Source organism: Podarcis liolepis (genome assembly GCF_965112155.1).
Source record: "Podarcis liolepis genome assembly, chromosome: 3".
Classification (NCBI taxonomy): Eukaryota; Metazoa; Chordata; class Lepidosauria; order Squamata; family Lacertidae; genus Podarcis; species Podarcis liolepis.
Window position 1 is genome coordinate 111,092,535 of NC_139557.1, and position 16,942 is coordinate 111,109,476.

General features: G+C 43.3%; 1 long non-coding RNA gene across 1 annotated transcript; it reads right to left on the reverse strand.

The window, feature by feature from the left end:
* Positions 1–11,295: 11,295 nt before the first annotated feature.
* LOC310704173 lies at positions 11,296–12,535 on the reverse strand. Its single transcript, XR_014524624.1, has 2 exons — positions 12,423–12,535; positions 11,296–11,437 (listed from the first exon to the last, which is right to left on the reverse strand). It is a non-coding gene; the product is annotated as an uncharacterized lncRNA (long non-coding RNA).
* Between the last annotated feature and the right edge of the window lie 4,407 nt (positions 12,536–16,942).

Sequence of the window (16,942 nt, forward strand, 5' to 3'; positions counted from 1 at the left end):
TTACTTACATTTGTACCCATTCATTCTGTATTCATACCATTCAGGGGTGAGGCACTTACATTTTCCTGCTTGGCAGGGGGTTGGACTTGATGGCCCTTGTGGTCTATTCCAACTCTATGATTCTATGATTCTATGATTTTCTTTTTATACATAAAAAACTTTCTTAGTTTTCCACAAATAACAATTTTTTTAAAAAAATACAAATTCATAACCGAATATAGAAAAAAATTACTTCCCCCAGTCCCTTCCCTGGTTTCATTATTTATCATCATACCGCATGTCCATTGTAAATTAAAAAAACCTTTAAAATTACTTATTGTCCATTCATAATATCATTACAAGTAGTTCTAAAGTCCTGCTAATGTATTAACCTGTGTACATTGCTTCTGTATATATGCAATAGTCTTTCCAATCTTCCTTAAATTCATTGCCATCTCTTCCTCTTAATTTCATTGTTGATTTAGGCACTTACATTCTCCATCAGATGCAAGTAAGATGACTGGCAGCTGCTCCTGGTGTCCGCCATTTTGTTTTCTCAAAATGTCCCAATTGTTGTGCCATTCCAGGGTAATCCAGAGGCAAACAATAGTGCTTTTTAAATAGCTTTTGATGCTATATTTGTTTTCATGTTTCATTAATTATATTATAGTTTAATCACTTTGTAACTGTTATCTTTTATATGTTTTTAGTTTTCTGTATTTTGCCAGTGTATTTCTTTTTTTTTATAATCCACCTTGAGTCCCGGCCTGGAAAAAAGGTGGGGTGTGAATATACCTTTTTCTTCTACTACTACAACTACAACTAATGGCTGCACCCACGGGGCCCACACTTTTTTGTGGTAGCTGCCACTTTTTAATGCCTAGAACATCGGAACCTCTGGAACATTCTGGGAAAATAAAGTGGCAGCTTCCGGGAGTGGATACAGGAATTAGTTCTCCAGCCACCAAAGCTGCAGGTAGCAACAATTTTAAAAATATGTTTTAAAACCCAGGAAAAATACCACACAGAGAGAGGAAAATAAGTAAAATTAATGTGTGTAAGCACTGAAGTGAATATGACAAATCAAAGTAACAAAATGGACACAACTTCAACAAAATTAAAAAGGAGATATAACTTTAATTTTAAAAATAATGAATATAACACCAAAACATCACTATTTGTAACCTACAGTTCTGTTCTCGGTGTAATCGAACCATGTATTATCTAGTGAAAGTTGTTGCACTACTGATATTTCTTCTTTCTTTTTAAAAAAGAGCTCTGCTCTGACATAGTTCGCCTCCTTTCTTCCACACTTCCCATAGCACTTTTCCTTTCTAGAGTAATATTTTGTTGTCAACGATGTTTGTTTGAGATGGGGAGCAATCAGGCAAAGAAATGTACTGCAGAAAGTTTAGCTGAGCATAGACCACTATATATTATAGAGTCACAAACTTGAGGGGGGGGGGGGGACCAAAAACTTTAAAGGTGTCGAGCCCAGGAGACACTGTATCTATTTTCCTGCACCTCGGCAGCCTTTATCTATTCTATAGGGGATAATATGCCTGCAAATTTCACCTACTCCTGTCAAAAGGGGGGAAATGTTATAGCCATTTTTATATTTCCCAATAGTGAATGGGAGCAGGGCAGGAAAGAGAAATGAAGTGGGCTCAAGATGGATGCCAAATTAAATTGGGCAGCATATATAGCACCCGGGACCAAGGTGAGTTGTTTTCTGAAACCCCGAATGGAATCCAAACTAAATCTTATGTTCAATGCAGCTCTAAAATTCTATTGTTCCACAATTCTACACACTTGGGGTCGTGTTCAATTAAATCGTTGTGCTAGCAGGAGAAGGTGCAACAGTTTCCACTGGCATAACCGGACTCCCTGCTCTTCTGCCCACACTTCCCACCCCCTCCCCAAATCTGCGCAGAAGGACTAGGAGGATGCTATAAGTACAAATAATCAGCAAACAATAAATTAAAAATTGTGGGTGTTGGAGAAGCCCCAGGGCTATGAGGCTGAGGAAACTCAAGTACTTTAAGATCTTGTATAGAATGTCCTGGGAGATTGAAGTGTTCTCCTATTGGTTTCTCTTTTTATGATTCCTGATATCAGAGTTATGCCCATTTATCCTTTGGTGGCGTAAAGTTTGTCCTGTTTGTCCAGTATAGAGAGCTGAAGGGCACTGTTGGCGTTTGATAGCATATATAATGTTGGAAGATGAACAATTAAATAGGCCAAAGATGGTATGTTTGATGTTGTGGGGAGCAATAATGATGTTTTCCGGGTGTATGTGGCAGCAAAGTTGGCATCTAGTTTTATTGCAGGCTCTTGTGCCAGTGTCCATGTTAAGTCTGGTTGTTGTATTATTGTGTGTGAGGAGCTGTTTAAGATTGGGTTGCTTTCTGTAGGCAATGAAAGGTTTTCCTCCCAGAGAAATCCAGAGAGGATTAGAGAGGTTTGCCTTTAACTGCAAGCTGAATTGAATTCCTCCTCCATCCCTGGTTTTGAGTAGTGTTATGTACTGAGTTGAATAGGATCCAAAAGGCAGCAGTCTGATTGATCCTAGAACAATAGAATTCATAATGCAGCAGTCTGATTGGTCTTAGAACAATAGGATTCAGAATGCAGCAGTCTGGTTGGTCCTAGAACAATATTCAGAATTCAGCAGTCTGATTGGTCCACAGGAGCCACCCAATCCAGCTCCAGGTGCAAATGAATCTGCAACCTGATTGGCCTACAAGTGAACCCCAGAATTAGCCAATCACATGGGGCCCATTATATAAATAATGTATATAAAGCAGACATTCTGGGGGAACTTCCATTCCTCCTCACCACTATGAACTGAATAAAGAGCATGAAATCCACTCTTGACTCCAAGTATATTTTAAGTAGACATGGTTATAGAATCATAGAACTGTAGAATTGGGAGGTACCCTGCAGGTAATCTAGTTAAACCCCTGTGCAATGCAGGAATCTCAACTAGATCAGTTAGGATAGCACTATTACGCTTAAAGGGATCCATGTGTATGTAACAGTGGGTTATCCTTCGCTGTTCTAATTACCTATGGTTATGGAATGTGGCTGGTGAGCTGAATGGAAGCAAGCAAGCAAACAATCTCCGAGCATCAAAACAGTGTTCCTCTGACTCACTAAACAATGTATGATACCAGGGATAAAAAGCTACAACTGAGAGCATACTCAAAGTGAATAATGGCACAATTAAAAGTCCCTCCAGGACTGTAACTCTTTGGAAATGCAGAAGATTCACACAGTGTTTCAGCCTGCATCTGCCAACACAAAGGGAAATGTTGATGCAGACCAGCTGATGGGTGCTCCCCAGGCGAGTTAAGCCAGGCCACTTGGGCTGATACTGATTTAGTTTCCAAGAAAGCAGTGTGACAAATACCAAGGCGTTTTCTACTTCTCTTCCATTTTGTAGCGCCGTGCATTGAGGGCCAAGCCAAACTGGGCATATGTTGAAGGCCTTGGATGAGTCAAGTCCAAACAGCCATACCTATCAGCTGACCTGGGAAAAAAATGGGATATCCAGGAAGACCAAGGCAGCCATTTTGGGTGCTTTGCTCTCACGTGATTTTGGGCTGAGATCTCCCCCCGAAAAATCTGCTTTTAAGGTCTAAGAACTTGTCTGGCACCCCAAAATACACACTTTTGTGTCTTCTTTGGGAAGACAGAGCAAGGACAGCATGGGGCGGTTGAGTAAACCAAATTTTCACCTTGCAAAAGGTGCCATATTATCAAGACCCATTCCTTACCAGGATGAGGAACCTTTGGCCTGTGGGCCAAATTTGAGCCATTGGGAGTTCCAATTTGGCTTGCAAGGCCGTTCCTCACAAACCATGCTCACCTGCCCTACACTTGATGCCATCTGTAATATCAGGTGTGAGGCAGGTTCCCACAGGGTTACAGAGTAACAACTGGGAGCTTGAGTTCTGAAGGTCTTAGAACACACTCCTATCAGTTATCATCTGATGGACAGTGGAAGCATGCTTTGCTCTGAAAGAATGAAGCACTTTGCAGGGGGAACACTACATTTTAGCAGCAGTTTCAATGAAAAAGTTGGCAGGTTGCATCTGATGACACGTGAACATTGAGCTCCTGAGTCAAAGATGTTCTCCACACCTGATTTAGACTGGGTGACTGAAGATTGCAGTTCTATACTTCTGAGTGCAACTGGTAATTCAACTCCTTGTTGTTGTTGTTTAGTCATTTAGTCGTATCCGACTCTTCGTGACCCCATGGACCAGAGCACGCCAGGCATTCCTGTCTTCCACTGCCTCCCGCAGTTTGGTCAAACTCATGCTGGTAGCTTCGAGAACACTGTCCAACCATCTCGTCGTCTGTCGTCCCCTTCTCCTTGTGCCCTCCATCTTTCCCAACATCAGGGTCTTTTCCAGGGAGTCTTCTCTTCTCATGAGGTGGCCAAAGTATTGGAGCCTCAGCTTTAGGATCTGTCTTTCCAGTGAACACTCAGGGCTGATTTCCTGAAGAATGGATCTGTTTGATCTTCTTGCAGTCCATGGGACTCTCAAGAGTCTCCTCCAACACCATAATTTAAAAGCATCAATTCTTCGGCGATTAGCCTTCTTTATGGTCCAGCTCTCACTTCCATACATCACTACTGGGAAAACCATTCAACTCCTTAGATTCTAGTTAATGTGCCTTGTTGTTGTTGTTGTTGTTAAAAATAAAGCTCAGACTTTTACAGTGAGAATAAAATAAAATCTTTAGGCTGCAGCCTAAGTAAATATACTTTTACGCAGGTCCTGTGGAACTCACTGGGATGCAGTTGTAAGAAAGAATCTTTCAAGAATGCCTGGCATTCAGATGTAGAAAAAAAAACCCTTAGAAGAGCAAGGTCTGTGGGTGTATTGGGGGGGGGGCATCAGAGGATGGCAAGAAAGTCCTTATTCAGCTTTGCCCACCTGGGGAGATTTCTTGCAACAGCTTGTTTTCTGTGCATGGAATCTAAATTGAACTTTTGTGTCAAAGGTTTTTGAAAAGCAGATTGGTGAGAAATTGAAATACTGTACAATTGGGAGCGGAGGGTAAAAGGAAAAAAAATAGATGGGGAGCTTTTAACCACGATGAGGTGGTGGATTGAAACCTACAGTGATTCTTCCAGCTGCTTTGATTAAAAGCAAGGGCTTTAGTTTATTTATGTTTTGATTTCCCCCCTACTCCTCCCTCATCCTGAATGTAGCTCGCCACATGAGATCCTACGCTAGATCAAATCACGCAGACAACCCGTGTGAAAATGCAGCCTTGCTCTTTCCCGATCTGATCTGTTTGCTGTCATAAGAACACAGAGAAATCCCTGCTGGATCAGACCAAAGGCCCATCTGTAGTCCAGCATTCTGTTTTCTGCAGTGGCCAACCAGATGCTTATGGGACTGGGCTTCAGAAGCCTGTTGCCTCATATCCTGGCCATGGCATATGGCTACCAGGTCAGTTCTGGCGGGCTAGGGACAAAGGTGAGAGCTGTTTCCTATTCCTGCTGGATCTCTCAGTGGCCTTTGACACCATCGCCAATAACATCCTTCTGGACCGTCTAGAGGGGTGGGGAGCTGGGGGCACTGTTATACGGCGGTTCTGCTCCTTCCTCCTGGGTCGTGTCCAGAAAGTGGTGGTGGGGGATGAGTGTTCAGACCCCTGGGCTCTCACTTGTGGGGTGCCTCAGGGTTCCGTCCTCTCCCCCATGCTTTTTTAATATCTATATGAAGCCGCTGGGAGAGATCATCAGGGGGTTTGGGCTGGGTGTTCACCAGTATGCAGATGACACCCAGCTCTACCTCTCCTTTAAATCAGAACCAGCGAAGGCGGTGAAGGTCCTGTGTGAGTGCCTGGAGACGGTTGGAGGATGGATGGCGGCTAACAGATTGAGGTTGAATCCTGACAAGACAGAAGTGCTGTTTTGGGGGGACAGGGGGCGGGCGGGTGGGGGAGATTCCCTGGCCCTGAATGGGGTAACTGTGCCCCTGAAGGACCAGGTGCACAGCCTGGGAGTCATTTTGGACTCACAGCTGTCCATGGAGGCGCAGGTTAATTCTGTGTCCAGGGCAGCTGTCTACCAGCTCCATCTGGTACGCAGGCTGAGACCCTACCTGCCCGCAGACTGTCTCGCCAGAGTGGTGCATGCTCTAGTTATCTCCCACTTGGACTACAGCAATGCGCTCTATGTGGGGTTACCTTTTCAGGTGACTCGGAAACTACTAATCCAGAATGTGGCAGCTAGACTGGTGACTGGAAGCAGCCACTGGGACCATAGATCACCAGAAGAACTACAGTGGCTCCCAGCTGACCTTTAAAGCCCTAAACAGCTCTGGCCCTGTATGCCTGAAGGAGCATCTCCACCCCCATCATTCTGCCCAGACACTGAGGTCCAGCTCTGAGGGCCTTCTGGTGGTTCCCTCACTGTGAGAAGTGAAGTTACAGGGAACCAGGCAGAGGGCCTTCTCGGTAGTGGCGCCTGCCCTGTAGATTGCCCTCCCATCAGATGTCAGGGGAATAAACAACTACAGTGGTACCTCAGGTTACATACGCTTCAGGTTACAGACTCTGCTAACCCAGAAATATTACCTCGGGTTAAGAACTTTGCTTCAGGATGAGAACAGAAATCGTGCTCCGGCGGCAGCAAGAGGCCCCATTAGCTAAAGTGGTTCTTCAGGTTAAGAACAGTTTCAGGTTAAGAACAGACCTCCAGAACATATTAAGTTCTTAACCCAAGGTACCACTGTATCTGACTTTTAAAAGACATCTGAAGGGAAGTTTTTAGTGTATGATGTTGTATTGTATTTTTACTATATTTTGTTGGGAGTCGCCCAGAGTGCCTGGGGTAACCTAGTCAGATGGGTGGCATATAAATTATTATTATTATTAGCCTTCTCCTCCGTGTCTTTCTTCAGTTCCCCTTTTTGAGCTGCCCAAGTGCTCCCTGCTTTCATTTGAGCAGAGGCATACCTTGGTATTTGGTTGATTCTTTCCAACCACAGGGGTGCTCATCACAGACTCTGGGAAAAAGGCCTCCTTGATGGCTGTCGAAGCACTGAGTTGCAACATGTGCTGAGTTGAACAGGTGCCAATGGAGGGGTGCCTTATCATTGTTGTATTTGCAGAGTCCTGTACACAGCGGAAGGATGAGCAGTACGTGCCACATGCTTTAACTTTGCTTTATTTTCACTTCAATGTTGAGAGATTACAAACATGCATCTTGCCTCTGCGGGAGCAGAGAAGCAACCTCCTTCTCCTCGGAACAAAAGAACTCCCAAGAGAGGAGTGAAAAACAGGAAACCAGTGTACGTCACACCCAGTCTCCCATTCCCGTGGGAAACCCAACAGTACTCTGACTGTGGAATGCAAAACATTGTCCCGTGACAAGCACTTCGCTGCACATTGGAGAAAGCAGAAACCAACAATCATACTACTCACCTCAGCTTAACTCAAACTGGTTCAGAGGACTGAGTGCAAAGGAAGCAGGAAGAAGAAGAAGAGGAGGAGGGGGAGGAGGGGGAGTTTGGATTTGATATCCCGCTTTATCACTACCCAAAGGAGTCTCATAGCGGCTAACATTCTCCTTTCCCTTCCTCCCCTACAACAAACACTCTGTGAGGTGAGTGGGGCTGAGAGACTTCAAAGAAGTATGTACATTTTTTCACCTTTGGTGGACGTGCCCAAGGATTAAGGCATTCTGGGAGATGATTTATAATGAAATGAAAAAGGTATTTAAATATACCTTCCTTAAGAAACCGGAGGCCTTTCTCCTGGGCATGGTCGGCCAATTGGTGTTAAAGAAGGACAGAACTCTCTTTATGTACGCCACAACAGCAGCAAAAATACTCATCGCAAAATATTGGAAGACACACGATTTACCCACCAGGGAAGAATGGCAGATGAAGTTGATGGACTACATGGAATTGGCAGAAATGACTGGCAGAATCCGAGACCAGGGAGAAGAGTCGGTGGAAGAAGACTGGAAAAAGTTTAAAGACTATTTACAGAAATAATGTAAAATTAATTAATGTTAGAAAAATGTTGGAATGAAGTTATATGGCTTTAGTAGAAATGTTATAAGGAATTAAGTATAGATAGATTAATAGACCATTAAAGGGAAAAATAAGGTTAGAATGTGCTAAGATAATTATAGGATAGAAAACAGAGGAAGACGGAAAGGAATTGCTGAAACAATTAATAGAAGTGGAATACAAAAAGCGAGGTGTGAAAGAAAAGTGAAGATTAGTGAAAGAAAGTGAAGATTAGTGAAAGAAAGATAAGATATTGAAATTGGATTGTGTTTTAAATGGTTTTTGTTTTGTTTTGTTAGATATATGTTAGTGGGTTTTTTGGGGGGTTTTTTGTACAGTGGTACCCCGCAAGACGAATGCCTCGCAAGACGGAAAACCCGCAAGACGAAAGGGTTTTCTGTTTTGGAGGCGCTTCGCAAGACGAATTTCCCTATGGGCTTGCTTCGCAAGACGAAAGCCCATAGGGAAATCTCCGGGGACCTGTTTTAAATTGCTGGCGGTCGGGAGCAAAGACTTTGGCCCACCGCCGGCCTTCAGAAGAGGTCCTGGACCTCTTCTGAAGGCCGGCGGGGGGCAAAAGTCTTTGCTCCCCCCCGCCTGCCTTCCCGGGACAGCGGAGACTTCTCCGCTGCCCCGGGCGATCTTAAAATGCTGGCGGGCGGGAGCGAAGCGTTCGCTGCCGACCCCCAGCATTTTAAAATCTCCCTGGGACAGCAGAGACTTCTCTGCTGTCCCGGGCGATCTTAAAATGCTGGGGGTCGGGAGCGAAGCGTTCGCTGCCGACCCCCAGCATTTTAAAATCTCCCCGGGACAGCAGAGACTTCTCTGCTGTCCCGGGCAATCTTAAAATGCTGGGGGTCGGGAGCGAAGCGTTCGCTGCCAACCCCCAGCATTTTAAAATCTCCCCGGGACAGCAGAGACTTCGCTCCCGCCCGCCAGCATTTTAAAATCGCTCCGGGACAGCAGGGGCTTTAAAAATGCTGGCGGTCGGCAGCAAAGCCCTCCTGTCCCTGGAGCTTGCAGTGCGGGAGGTGGGAAGAAGGGCTTTTCTTCCCACCGCCAGCCTTCAGAACAGCCTTCTGAAGGCTGGCAGTGGGAAGAAAAGCCCTTGTCCCCCCCCCCCAGCCTTCAGAAGAGGTCGGGGGACAGACTGTCCCTGGACCTGGTCTGAAGGCGGTTTCCCTAGGAACGCATTAATTGATTTTCAATGCATTCCTATGGGAAACCGTGCTTCGCAAGACGAAAAACTCGCAAGAAGAAAAAACTTGCGGAACGAATTAATTTGGTCTTGCGAGGCACCACTGTATTGCATTGTATTGTTGTATGCTTTTTCTCTTTTGGTTTTTTGTAGTGTTGTGTTTAATTTGTTGGAAAACTAATAAATATTATTATTATATATATATAAAAGAGACTTCAAAGAAGTATGACTAGCCCACGGTCACCCAGCAGCTGCATGTGGAGGAGCGGAGACGCGAACCCGGTCCACCAGATTACGAGTCTACCGCTCTTAACCACTACACCACACTGGAAATAGAGGAGACTCCATTATTGCTGCAGATCTTCTGTTTTGCCGCAAATAGCCCTACAGATGGTTTGTAAAGCTATTATTTCATTAGATTTCCAGGTTGTGGGCAGGGTGTCTTCTCATTGTTTCTGGTACGTTGCCTAATTATCTTTGATGGAACAGCAACAACAATGGGAGCTGTTATCTTTCATTGACCAGTTCTGTCTATTCCTCTTTACAGGAGGAGTAACAGCATTTTGGCAAAACCTAATTTTTGTCTTAATGTTCTGTAGCAACCCACTTTCACAAGCAATGGATTTTGCTCTCTTTGGTTGTTTCAGGGCATCAGGTCAGAAGAATTCCGTTCCTGTTATCCAGACACACAAAAGTGAAACATCTTCATTCACAATTATCAAATGCTGCAGCGCTAATGCAAAGGCTAAACCCTGTTTCTGTAGAAGTCAATAATGTGTGTTTATTTTTTTCATCCCATCCCCCCCCCCCCCCCATCTTCTTTTCTTATTGATGTCAGTGCAGCATTTCTGCCGGGTGATAAAAAGCAGCTGAGTCAAATCAATAACCAACAAAATGTATCACCTGATAAACAAGCAGACGTTTGTGCGGAGAGCTACTCATTGACCTCCAAGGCTGTTGCCAAACCATTGAACACCTTGTGAAAACCCCTTTAGGAAACTAGATAGATCGGCCATTAGCCAGGAGACTAGGGAGAGGGCGGTTCTCTGTAAAAGTTCAATTCCTGTGATGACATTGGCTGACAGAAAATAGAAACTGTGGTTTGGTGGCCCAATAGCAGTGCTTAGAGCAGGGGTGGGTGAGTCAATCTATATACAGTATGTGTCATGTTTTTGAGCAATTACCCATAATGTCTGTTCTGTATCAGTTCCACATTAGTCTGCTGTGACTGTTATGTGTGTGACGGTTCACATTTATATGCATCTTAAAATGTGCATTTTTTATATATAGTGGTACTTTGGTTCTCAAACAACTTGGAACTCAAACACTGCAAACCCAGAAGTAAGTGTTCCAGTTTGCGAACTTTTTTCGGAAGCTGAACGTGCTCCGTTTTGAGTGTTATTCCGAGGTCTGCCGGGTTTTGCTATTTATTTTGCATTTTTGTTTCTGTGGCTCTTTTTGTTTTGTTTTTGTGATGGTGTGGAACCCAGTTCAGCTGCTAATTGATTGATTGTGTGATTGTAGTACATGGTTTATTGCTTTCATTTTATGGATCAATGGTATCGTTAGACAGTAAAATTCATGTTATATTGCTGTTTTAGGGGTTGTTTTTAAAAGTCTGGAATGGATGAATCCATTTTGCATTGCTTTCTATGGGAAAGTGTGCCTTGATTTTGGAACGCTTAGGTTTTGGAACAGACTTCTGGAACGGATTAAGTTTGAGAACTAAGGTATCACTGTATCGTATCTTCTCTAAAAAGTGCAGATTTCTAAAGGTATTTTCTCTCAGAATATGCATCTTCAATGAATTTTGACACTTGTTGCCTCAAGAACCTTCTGACAACATTTAGGAGGTACAACCCCCCCCCCAAAAAAAAAATGGGATGTCCCAATTTAATCAGGTCAGTTGAGAGGTATTCCATCTCCATCTTTTATATATATCCAAAATTAATTTTCAAATCTGCATACTTTAAGAGTATTCATTTTGGTTAATTTCTCTCTCTCTCTCTCTCTCTATATATATATCAACTCAATATTTCTTAAAATAAATGAACAAGAAAGCAAATCCATGACTTACGCTAAGAGCCTAATGTCAGATTTATTTATTCGAGGTGGCGGGCAGGAAATCCCTATAACATCAATCACAGATCATTATATGACAAATCATATCATTAGGTGGAGTTCATCCGGTGATACATATCCATTGTTGGGAATGCTGGTGAGAAAAAGAAAGGAGGGAATAATCAATGATTAGATCATAACCCTCTAATTGGTCTGCACAGATCTGAATGTTAATGAAGGCTGCAGAGAATTGTCTTGCTTCTTAGCAAATTGTAGCAATGGGTAACCCTCATCTCTATCAGCCCACCAAAACTCTTCCTTGGCCACTTGGCCAATTGGTGTTAAAGAAGGACAGAACTTTTTTTACGTATGCTGCAACAGCAGCAAGAATTCTCATTGCAAAGTATTGGAAGACACAAGATTTACCCACTCTGGAAGAATGGCAGATGAAGGTGATCGACTACATGGAATTGGCTGAAATGACTGGCAGAATCCGAGACCAGGGAGAAGAGGCGGTGGAAGAAGAATGGAAAAAATTTAAAGACTACCTACAGAAATACTTTAAAATTAATGAATGTTAAAGGGATGTTGGATTGAAAATAAGTGGTGTTAGTTAAAAGATTAATAAGAATATGTAAATATGGATGACAATGGTGGAAAATATATGTTTATTATAGGTCAAGAGGTCGAGTAAGGATGAATGATAGAGGGTAAGGACTTGCTGAACTAAATATCTGAACTGGAATACAAAAAGGGAGGTGTGAGGAGATCAAGAAACTAGTGAATGAGGTATAAGATACGAGAATACTATTTATTTATTTTTTCCTGCTTTCTCTTTTGCTGTTTCTTCTTCTTTTTTATTCTGTTAACTGTTTTTTATTGTGTACTTCTATGTGTTTTGTTTTGTATTTTCCTATTTTTGTAGTTTTTTTTGGTTTTTGTATTTTATGTTTAAATTTTTGAAGTTTTTGATAGTTTAATAAACATTATTTTATTTTATTTTTTTAAAAAAAACCTCTTCCTTGGCCACACCCTTTATCCTCCAGGCACGCCCCTCACTGGTGCTGCCTCACGTCCAGAAGGGAATATGGCTTTTGACTTAGAGAAGTTGCAAAACCCTGCCCCAGGCCTTTTCATACCTTATCCACACACTTAGGGAGCCACCATTACAATGGCAGACTCTCTTCATCTTGTCTATGCACTCATTATTCCACTGCAGAGGATGTTTCTCTGTGTATTCTGGAACTCTAATTTCCCAGGGTTTCAGAACACATACCCTGTTTTCCTGAAAGTAAGACATCCCCCGAAAATAAGACCTATTTCCAGTTTTGCTTCTCACTGTAGTATAAGGCATCCCCTGAAAATAAGATCTCCCCAATAATAAGGCTGCCCTGAACATAAGGCCTCCCAGGAATATGTGTACCGTATTCTTCTTCATGGAAAAATAAGACATCCCCTGAAAATAAGACCTAACACATCTTTGGGAGCAAAAATTAATATAAGACGCTGCCTTATTTTCGGGGAAACAGGGTAGAGAACAGTCCTCTGTGTGTTAAGTTGCATATATAATTAACAGGCAGCATTGCGCATACATTGTGAAACCTTCCAGGGGGTGTACAGCCCGCTCCCTCAATGTGTTCATTATACGAATGGGTCACACATCATCATCATCATCATCATTATTAATTAAATTTATAAAATGCCCTATACCAGGGGTCAGCAAACTTTTTCAGCAGGGGGCTGGTCCATTGTCCCTCAGACCTTGTGGGAGGCAGGACTTTATTTTGAAAAAAATAATGAACAAATTCCTATGCCCTACAGAGATGCATTTTAAATAAAAGCACACATTCTACTCATGTAAAAACACCAGGCAGGGCCTGCAAATAACCCAGAGATGCATTTTAAATAAAAGGACACATTCTACTCATGTAAAAACACGCTGATTCCTGGACCGTCCGCAGGCCGGATTGAGAAGGTGATTGGGCCAGATTTGGCCCCCGGGCCTTAGTTTGCCTACCCATGCCCTATACCCAGAGGTCTCAGAGTGGTTCACATATAAAAAGAGCTTGGCTCTCAAAATAAACTGGCAGGCTTCCTCTGCTCAGGAATAATGTGATTTACTTTTTTCTGTTGTATGAGTATCTCAGACTCTGTCCCATTGCCATCCTATGGAGATTTGTGTGCGCGCACGTGAAATTTGGGGCCTGTGAAGGAGGAGGGGAAGGGGAAGGAGAAAAAAGTTGCAAAGTCATGGGAGGCTTGCCATTATGGCAGCAGTGGGGTCAATATCCCTTAAAATGTATTTTTAGCACCACTGTTGCATGCCCCTGAAAGGAAACGGTTTGAGACAGATTGCTGCCCAAGGCAAAGGACAAATGGATCTCCTTCCCATTCCATGTTCTGACACTGACTTGTAGTTGGATATTACATCAACACTGGCAATGGAATAGCATGCTCCACTGTATCTGACATTAGTTTATGAGGGGCCAGGAGAGGCCACGGAGATACACAGATCTGTCTTCCAGTAGCTAGGAGCTTCTGCAACCTGAGGCAGTTGTTTCCCTTTGCCTAATGGTAGGGCCGGCCATGCCACATAATGCCTGGGAACAATATTACAGTCAGGGTAATCTGGGGAAAATGTTGGGCTTCAAACAAACCCTGCCCCTGCGCAAGCGTGGTTGGTGACAGTAAGACATAAGGGAAAAACTGCCCCTGTCACTACAATAGTGCTCTCCTCATGAAAGTTTCAAAGAATTCCCCCCAAATTTTGTTTTTTAAAAAACCCACCCTACTTACAGCTACTCTTTACCAGCCTTTTCTCATCAGTAAAAAAACATGAGTAATTGTGGCATAAGTTACCAGGGATCTCTGAAGAGGAATCAGATAAGGAGCATGTGTGATATATTACCCGTTTTGAACATTAAGGCTGGAGTGAGCTGCAAATCTTAACATGTACATAATGAACTGAACTGATATTTTTTTAACGAAAGGTATCATCTCAGAGTCATTAGGACTTAGAAAGAAAATGAGGAGCTGGTTCAGTGCATGCCCATCACTTGATTTTCCGACAGTTCCTGCCCATGTGGTTCCTCTTTAGGCATTTACTTGGGAGGAGAGAGGGTCAAGATTCATAAAAATATCACCTTCTTCTATGGCAATCACTCATAGCTGAGTAAGATTGTCTTCCATAAACACAATTTTAACAGTGAGTCCGTGAGTGACTCTGGAGGCTAATTCTGGATCCACATGTCCTTCCACAGTGGGGACATAGGTTTCCAGGTGGGAGTTGATCACGGTGAGGGTTTGCCAAGTGTGCCTTCCTCTTAGCACTTTTCTCCCTTTCGTCCTGAGTTCGAGCGTCTTCAAAGCCCATTACGCCTTTGGTAAAGGCTGTTCTCCAATTGGAGCGCTCGCAGGCCAGTGTTTCCCAGTTGTCGGTGTTTATACTACATTTTTAAAGATTTGACTTGAGAGAGTCTTTGAACCTCTTTTGTTGACCACCAGCATTACGCTTTCCATTTTTAAGTTCAGAAGAGAGTAGTTGCTTTGGAAGATGAAAATATACCATGAAAGGTAAAGGTAAAGGACCCCTGGATGGTTAAGTCCAGTCAAAGGCGATTATGGGGTTGCGGCGCTCATCTCACTTTCAGGCCGAGGGAGCCAGCGTTTGCTCACAGACAGTTTTCTGGGTCATGTGGCCAGCAGGACTAAACTGCTACTGGCACATGGAGGACCGTGTTGAGTGTTAGAGCATACGGAAACGCTGTTTACCTTCCTGCAACAGTGGTCCCTATTTGTCTACTTGCACTGGTATGCTTTTAACTCCTAGGTTGGCCGGAACTGGGACAGAGTTCACCCTATCGCAGGGATTTGAACCACCAACCTTCCGATCAGCAGACCACAGCACATCCCATGTCCCTACCATGTAAATATCCCACGCACATGGCTATACAGTCAGAAGTCCTAATATGGGAACATAGGCATGGGCACAGCCTGTCTTCCTCTGATGTGTGTTCATTGTAATAATAATAATAATAATAATAATAATAATAATAACAATAATAATAATAATAATAATTTTTTATTTGGCTGAGTTTCCCCAACCACTCTGGGTGGCTTCCAATCAAGTGTTAAAAACAATACAGCATTAAATATTAAAAACTTCCCTAAACAGGGCTGCCTTCAGATGTCTTTTAAAGAGAAGATAGCTGCTTATTTCCTTCACATCTGAAGGGAGGGCATTGCACAGGGCGGGCGCCACCACCGAGAAGGCCCTCTGTCTGGTTCCCTGTAACCTTACTTCTCGCAGTGAGGGAACCGCCAGAAGGCCCTCGGCGCTGGACCTCAGTGTCCGTGCTGAACGATGGGGGTGGAGACGCTCCTTCAGGTATACAGGACCGAGGCCGTTTAGGGCCTTAAATCATCAATTTACTGAGGTCAACACACCGAAAAATCAAGCTAGGCATCTGTATGTGTGAACCAACTTGCTTCTACCACCCCTACCCATTGATTTGCACATAGCTTTAGAGATGGGAGAATGAAGACCCCCAACTGACCTTTTGCCTCTTGTTATGCATTGCCGGTGTAGTGTCAAAGTCTGCCTGGATTCAAATGCCAGTTATTCATATTTTATCATCCCCCCCCCCCTTTTTAGGTGCAGAATTGAATACGAAAAGTGTGCACAAACAGTATCTCTCCCAATATAGCCCCTGCTCATTGCAGATACTTGCATAAGTCCGTCCGCAGTGATGGTGCCTCTAATTATTCCTGCAGGCGTACCTTTCTCGGTGGGCATTTCCCGTCATTACACAGTCATCTGCAGAGGTCACCATTAATCCACGAGCGAGTAAGAGAGATTCCACTTATTTCAGAAGAGGAAATAGCACCGTCTTGGAAGCCTCCCAGGCCTCCTTCGTTCTCTGGCATTCTAGAGACTCAAAAACAAAAAAACCCCACATTCTAGCTGAGAGGCATTGAACATGGTGTGAATATTAATGTTCCGGCTGTGTTAGTAGAACTGTGGTCTTGGGCTGGTGCCAAATCTGAGCATCTGAGAGAAGAAGCTGTTCTAGGACCTGTTCTTATGCTACACTGGACATCATTCGCATTCCCCTCAGCAACACAGATTGATATTCAGGGATGTCAGCAAAGGCAACATCCATGATCTCAGAAGCACATGTTTGAATACCAAATCTGAATGTGCAGAATGCCTCACTCCCTTATAAATATATTTTTGCTAGTCTTTTTCAATTTCTTTCTTTCTTTCTTTCTTTCTTTCTTTCTTTCTTTCTTTCTTTCTTTCTTTCTTTCCTTCCTTCCTTCCTTCCTTCCTTCCTTCCTTCCTTCCTTCCTTCCTTCCTTCCTTCCTTCCTTCCTTCCTTTTTGCTTCCCTTAGAGTCCTCCCCCTCCCCTCTTTTTAAGTAGAGAGTTCCAAGAACAGCTCTGATTTAGGTAATTTTTCATACCACAGTTTTTGTCTCTGATCTTACATGCCCTCCAACATTTCTCCATTGAAAATAGGGACGTCCCATTCCATAATGATAATTTTACTATTTATACCCCATGCATCTTACTTTGGAATTTGTTATAATGAGGCTATTGTTGGAGTGTAATTAAAAACGAATGAAAATTATTATTTAAAAAATAATGAGGGGGAGAA